At 58.5% G+C, this 6,000-nt stretch overlaps 1 long non-coding RNA gene across 2 annotated transcripts; it reads right to left on the bottom strand.

The window, feature by feature from the left end:
- Window positions 1-311: 311 nt before the first annotated feature.
- Window positions 312-2,125, bottom strand: LOC140681200 (uncharacterized). 2 transcript variants are annotated; one of them, XR_012052439.1, is made up of 4 exons: window positions 1,726-2,125; window positions 1,282-1,441; window positions 984-1,095; window positions 312-553 (listed from the first exon to the last, which is right to left on the bottom strand). It is a non-coding gene; the product is annotated as an uncharacterized lncRNA (long non-coding RNA). The 2 variants fall into 2 exon arrangements; XR_012052438.1 differs by lacking the exon at window positions 1,282-1,441.
- Between the last annotated feature and the right edge of the window lie 3,875 nt (window positions 2,126-6,000).

Here is a 6,000-nt window from a genome sequence, read left to right as displayed (position 1 = left end):
TCTTCTGACACTGTAGCCTCTATAACTATAACAGGGTTTGGTTTCTCCTGACGGGAAATCTGAGTGAATCCTGTCACACTGATCGTTGTATTCCCGTGTCCCACAGCACAGGTTTCTGTAACTGTCCCTTCATTGACTCCGTTACGAGGCAGAGCCCATTGACAGAGTTTTGGCCACCCCACAGGGTGGGCCCTCCAAGGGAACCCCATTCCTCCCAACTTCAGCTGAGAACATACCCAGCAATTAGTGACAATGAGTGCTTTGGCTACCTTGGTCTTTAAATTTCCAAAACATTTGTGATGACTGATCTCTTGGTGAAACTCTGGAAGTGTTTTGGCAAACGTCAGTAGTACTTTAGTGACACCGTTCTTCATTCTTTTTGCTCAATCTCATTCAAGTTAGGAACAATAATTCTGTTGTCCATGGAGCTGGCACCTTTTTAATTACAGTATAATGCTCCAAGGTCCTTTAGTGTTCAGCTTTATCATGCTGTCTGTGGGTAACAAGGCTTGGTGGGGCCCTTTCCCCTTTGGCTGGAAGAGGGCCAGGACCTCTATTTAAAGAAAAAAAAAAGGTAAAGAAAAAAAAAAACAAACAATTAGATGAATTGTAAAAGATACAAGTAAAATCCAAGTGCTAGTGAAACAACTTCTGTAACTTTGCATTAAGAAGTAAATGATCTTTTTAAAAAGAGAACTCAGTTATTTACATTGTAAATGTGCTGATGGCATGGATCCATCTTACTGACCTCAACAGCCTTTTTTACAGTTTTTGGGGTTTGTTTCCAACATTGTTATTTTAAATTGAGGTCAAAGCAATAGAAAATTGATTGGGGCCCTTCGAGCTCCAGGCAGGACTGGGAATCTAAACTCTGTCAAACCCCAAATCTTTTAGAAGATGACCTTCCTTCTCACTCTGTGAATGAGCTGCACATTCCCTCTGAAATTGTCAGGGGTTTCTTACAGATGAAAAATCCCACTTACGGCTTTTTGCTCTGGTTTGGAAGTGGGAAGGGCAATTCTCCATCCATCAGCTCCAGACTGCACTGCCTCAGGAACACGGCTCACTTGCCAGCTTTGGCCACTCGTGGCACGTCTAGAGGAGGAAGAAAGTGCAACTGCACGATTCCAGCCAAAAATAAATGAAGAATGAATAGTGGAGATCCAGGCATTCCTGTGGAGATTCAGGGGTTCAGCTGGGACTATGGGGAGTTTGGGTCCTTGCCAATTGGATGTGTGTCCCCAGCTGCAATCTCCTGGCCTGCAGGGGAGTCTCACTCACCTGCCAAAGCAGAAAGCTCAGGCACTGTGCTCGGAATAGGCTTGTCTGATGCAAAGCTGTCAGAGCAATGTGAGGGCACAGCCAGCCCAGCTGTGCCCAGGGCAGAGCCCAGCAGAGCCCTGGCAGAGCCCAGAGCAGCCTCAGCACCCGCAGAGCCCGGCTGCAAGGAGAGAAACCAGAAACTGCCCGTCAGCTGAAGGCTGCTGTCCCCTTGTCCCAGCTGCCCACAGAGCCCAGGCCATGCTGGCCGTGCCCAGAGCTGTGCCCAGAGCTGCCCATCACTGCTGCCTTTGGGAGCAGAGCAGGAGGGCAGGACATTCCCAGCCTGCAGCCAGCCACGGCACATCCAGCCCCTCAGCAGCTGCCCAGAGCAGGAGCCTCCTTGTGCTTGTTGCTGTCTCCCAAAAGCTCTGATCCCACCATGCCAAGCAGACGGGGACTCACCTCACGCCATCCTCCGCTGGGAGAAAAGCTGGTCCCAAACGATGTCCTCAGCCTTCTCCAAGGGCACGGCCCATCCACGCTGCAGCTGCTCCCAGGCACTTCCCAATCCCGACTGGACCTTACATAGAACGCTTCCTCTAGAAAAACAAACAACAAACTGTTGAAAAGAGATTAGAGACAAGGGGAAACAAGAAAAAAACTCTTTATCTCTGTCAAGGGCCTGAGGAAGGCCCAACCCCTACATGCTAGGGAAAATCCCACCCAAAGGGGAGAGAAGCCCACACTTTCTCTCTTCCCTCCTACACTGCCCCCCAAAATAACAGTGATCCCAAAGCAAACAAGGGCAGTGGAGCAGCCCAAGCCCTTCCTTGCCTGCAAAGCAAAGCAGCCCCTGCACAGGTTCTGGAATCCCACCTCTGCTCCCACCATGGAGGTTTGTTTGTGTCAGGCTGGCTGCCCCAGCCCCAGCCCCAGCCCCAGCCCAGGCCATGCTGGGTGCTGGGGGCTGTTGGCAGGGCCAGGAGCCAACTCCCATCTTGTACCAACCCCAACCCGTGCCCCCAGCCCTGCCAAAAAGCAGCTGGGCAGCGACTGAAGTTGCATCTGCCCCAGCACAGGGGGAACCTTTTGTTCCCAGCCAGGCTGTGCAATGCCCAAATCTGGGAGCATTTCCCCGGCTGTGGACTCATCTGCGAATTTGCTGTGGAGCCAGGCTTTGAAGACAGTGCCAGAAGTCCATCATCTTCAGCTGCCAGTGGCCAACTTGAGGAAGAGTTTGTCATCCTTGATGTCATCCTCACTGTCTCCAGCAGCAGCAGCCCCAGCTGGTACAGCTTCTCCAGGGGCTCCTTCTCCTTCCCTGGGGAGGTTCTGTCAGGGTTCTGCCTGTCAGGGTTCCCTGTCAGGGTTCTGCCCAGGGCCCCAGCTGTCAGGGAAGCAGGACACGCAAAACCAGCTCGGATGGCAGCCACCAGTGCTGGGCAGAGCAGCTCAGCTGCAGCACAAGGGCTGTGTGTTCCCACCCAAAGATCCCAGTGCATTGATACAGGCAGGGAAAAAAGTCTGGGTTTCCTTGCTTCTGATTGCCAGGGCATGTGTGGACCTGTAACTTACCAGGGCCCTGGAGCAAAGTGTGCATGTGGCTCTCTCCCTTCTTCTATGGCAGGTGAATATCCTGTATCCAAGGATCATAGAACAGGTCTTCTAATGAAGGTCTGTCCAAGAAGTGCATGGATAAACACCACCTGATAAGATCTTGGCACTCTGGGCAGAGAAACCAGAAACCACCGGTCAGCTAGAGAAGGCTCCTGTCTGCTTTGCCCCACTCTTCCCATGCCCAGGCCATGCTGCTTTTGTGCTCAGAGCTGTGCCTAAACTTTCCCATCAATTCCCTGTTGTGGAGGAGAGCAGGAGAGCAGGACATGTGCCACCTCCTCAGCGGCTGCCAGAGCGAGATGCTCACGAGCTGCTGCTGTCTCCCAGCACTGGTATTCCCCCGTGGCCAGAGATGAGGATCCACCTGGAGAGAGCCGCTGTGGCAGCGAGAGCTGATGGTCCCAGCTGATCTTCCGGCCCCTCCTGAAAGGGTGCTGCCCGCAGACCATCTGGTGCAGCAGGATGCCCAGGGACCAGATCGTTGCTGCCTCTCCGTAGTACCAGCCCAAGTGGGTCCATTCCGGGGGGCTGTATGACAGTGTTCCTGTGGAATACAGATGGAGTTCATCAGGGGGATGCTGCTGCTTCCAGAGCCTGGCCCCAGCATCCCTGGGCGTGTAGGGGCTGCCCCAGTGGCACACGGGGCGACTGCTGCACTCTCGCCAGCACCTGGGACTTGTGTACAAACTCAGGGCTGGACAAGAAGCCACTGGTGCTGGAAGAGGGCAGCAGAAGCCCCGGCAAGGCCTGACCATGACATGCAAAGCAAAAACCCACTCAGGGCTGGGGGAAAAAAACATGTCCTTATCCTCCCTGCCTGCAGTGCCCCAAAAATATTATGAAGCCAAGACAAACAAGGTGAGTGGAGCAGCCCAAGCCCTTCCTCTCGCCTGCACACCAAACTGGCTGGTGCACTGGTCCTGGACCCCTCCTCTGCTAGCCCCACGCACGGGTGCTTTTGTCAGGCTGGCTGCTGCTGCTCTAACCCCAGCCCCAGGCAGAGTGGTGGGCAAAGGCTGCCAGTGGGGCTGGAAGATGCCTCCCCACCCAGCCCTGCTCAAAAGCAACTCAGCTGAAGACTCAGTACCCTGACTGGCAGCAAAAGGGAGGATCCTCGCTGCCACACCCAGCTTGGCCTGTGAGATGCTGGGCCATGAGATGGTGGGACCGGGAGCAGACCCCTGCCCAGGCTCACCTGCAAAGTGAGTGTAGGCTGTGTCTTGCAGGTAGGTGCCACAGCCAAAGTCAATCAACTTTGCCTGGCCAGTGGCCAGGTCAACCAGGATGTTCTCTGGTTTGATATCACGGTGCAGGACCCCTTGGCTGGTGCAGTGCCGCACGGCCTCCAGCACCTGGCGGAACAGCTGCCGTGCCACCTCTTCAGAAAGGAACCTCCGTGCCCGAATGAAATGCAGGAGGTCCTGAGACCGCTCCGGCCGCTCCAGCACCATCACGATGTTGTTGGGGAGCTCAAGCCACTCCAGCAGCTGGACCACGCCAGGGAAGCCAGTGGACACCTTGTCCAGCAGGACGATCTCCAGGGGTGCGCTGGTGCCGTCGGGCTGTGGGAGGACCACGGTGCCACCAGTGGGACTGATGTCGTGCCAGGGCTGGGGAACCCCTCAGCCAGCCCGGGATGCTCTGTGCCCTGCGCTGGCCCCACGCCCGCTCCCCATCGAGGGGTCCTGGTGGCTTCCCCCATGCCGGGCCTCGCCTCATCCCCGCCCGGCACGGCCCGGCTGTTCCCGCTGGCCCCGCTCACTCACCAGCTCGTCCCAGTGCCGGATGCGGTTCCGTGGCACCCTTTTGATGGCCACCTGCAAGCCAAACGCACCACCGGGCTCAGCTCGCCGCCCGCCCTGCCGAGCCCCATCCTCCTGCTTCCTTCTCCTTCCGCCTCCTCCTTCTCTTCCTCCTCCATCCTCCTCCTCCTCCTCCTCCTGCGCCCCCCGCCGGCCCCGCCACTCACCGGGGCACCGTCCGAGAGCCGCGTGGCTGCGAAGACGCTGCCGAAGCCGCCGCGCCCCAGCAGCGAACCCACTCGGTACCGCTGCTGCAGCGCCTCCTGCGCCTTCCCTGCGGGCGGGACGCGGCTGTCAGCGCTCGGCCCGGGGCCAGGAGCGGCCCCCGAGCGCCCCTCAACCGCCTCGGGCCGGCCATCCCCAGGCCTTCGGTCTTGGGAACGGGACACGGGAGGCTCGGGGCCGGCGGCCGCGCTGCTGAGCAGCGGCGGAGCTCGGGCCGGGGAAGCCGCGGCGGAGGCGGCAGCGGCCGTGCCGCGTGTGTCCTCCGCGGGGCCCGGGAGGAGCCGGGGCCGGGGCCGGGGCCGGGGCCGGGGCCGGGGCCGGGCTCGGGCCAGGCGGAGCCAAAGGGCCCAGCCCCAGGCACTGATGCCCGCCCAGCAGCGCCACTGCCAGCACAGCCAGAGCCGGGCGGAGGCGAGACCGCGGCGGGGCGGGCGGGGACGGGGACGGGGCAGCCCCGCCCGGGGCCGGGGGCGGGCCGGGGGCATGGCCCGGCCCGGCATGGGGGAGAAGGAGGCGGGGAGAGGGGAGGGACAGCGGGTAAGGGACACCGAGAGGACAGCGGGAGAGAAAGAAGAGAAAGAAGAGAAAGAGAAAGAAGAGAAAAACTGCTTTTGCTGCCGCTGCTGCCGCTGCTGCTGCCGCCGCTGCCGCCGCCGCCGCTGCTGCCTCTGCAACTGAAGCACCGAGGCCGTTTGTCCGCGTGTCCGTTCCCCGCTCGCCCCACGGCCGAGCCCCGCGCGCCCCGGGGACAGCTCCTTCATCTGTCCAAACACGGGAACTTTGCAGTGTTGAGCCCAGATCCAGAGTCCTGACTCCTGCACACTGGCAGAGGAATCCCCTGCGCTGTGTCGCTCCTGTGCATTGTCCTTGCTGAGGTTCAAACACTATTGGGGCACATTCCCTTGGTGTAGGATTCATACCTGACCCAAGCACTGCACTTACGTCTCCAGCGTTGCTTTCCAGTAGAAACAGGGGAAGGAAAACTGCGTGTAGCTCCTGGTGTTTTAGAGTGTTTATAACTTGCTAAGTGACCCATCTTAGAGGTGAGATGCATTTGGAATTCATGGCATGGAGAAGTCGTGCAACATGGAAA

Source organism: Taeniopygia guttata, chromosome 32 (assembly GCF_048771995.1).
Source record: "Taeniopygia guttata chromosome 32, bTaeGut7.mat, whole genome shotgun sequence".
In the NCBI taxonomy this organism is placed as follows: domain Eukaryota; kingdom Metazoa; phylum Chordata; class Aves; order Passeriformes; family Estrildidae; genus Taeniopygia; species Taeniopygia guttata.
Note: the sequence above shows the minus strand (reverse complement) of the source record. Positions and strands in the feature narration are given on the sequence as shown.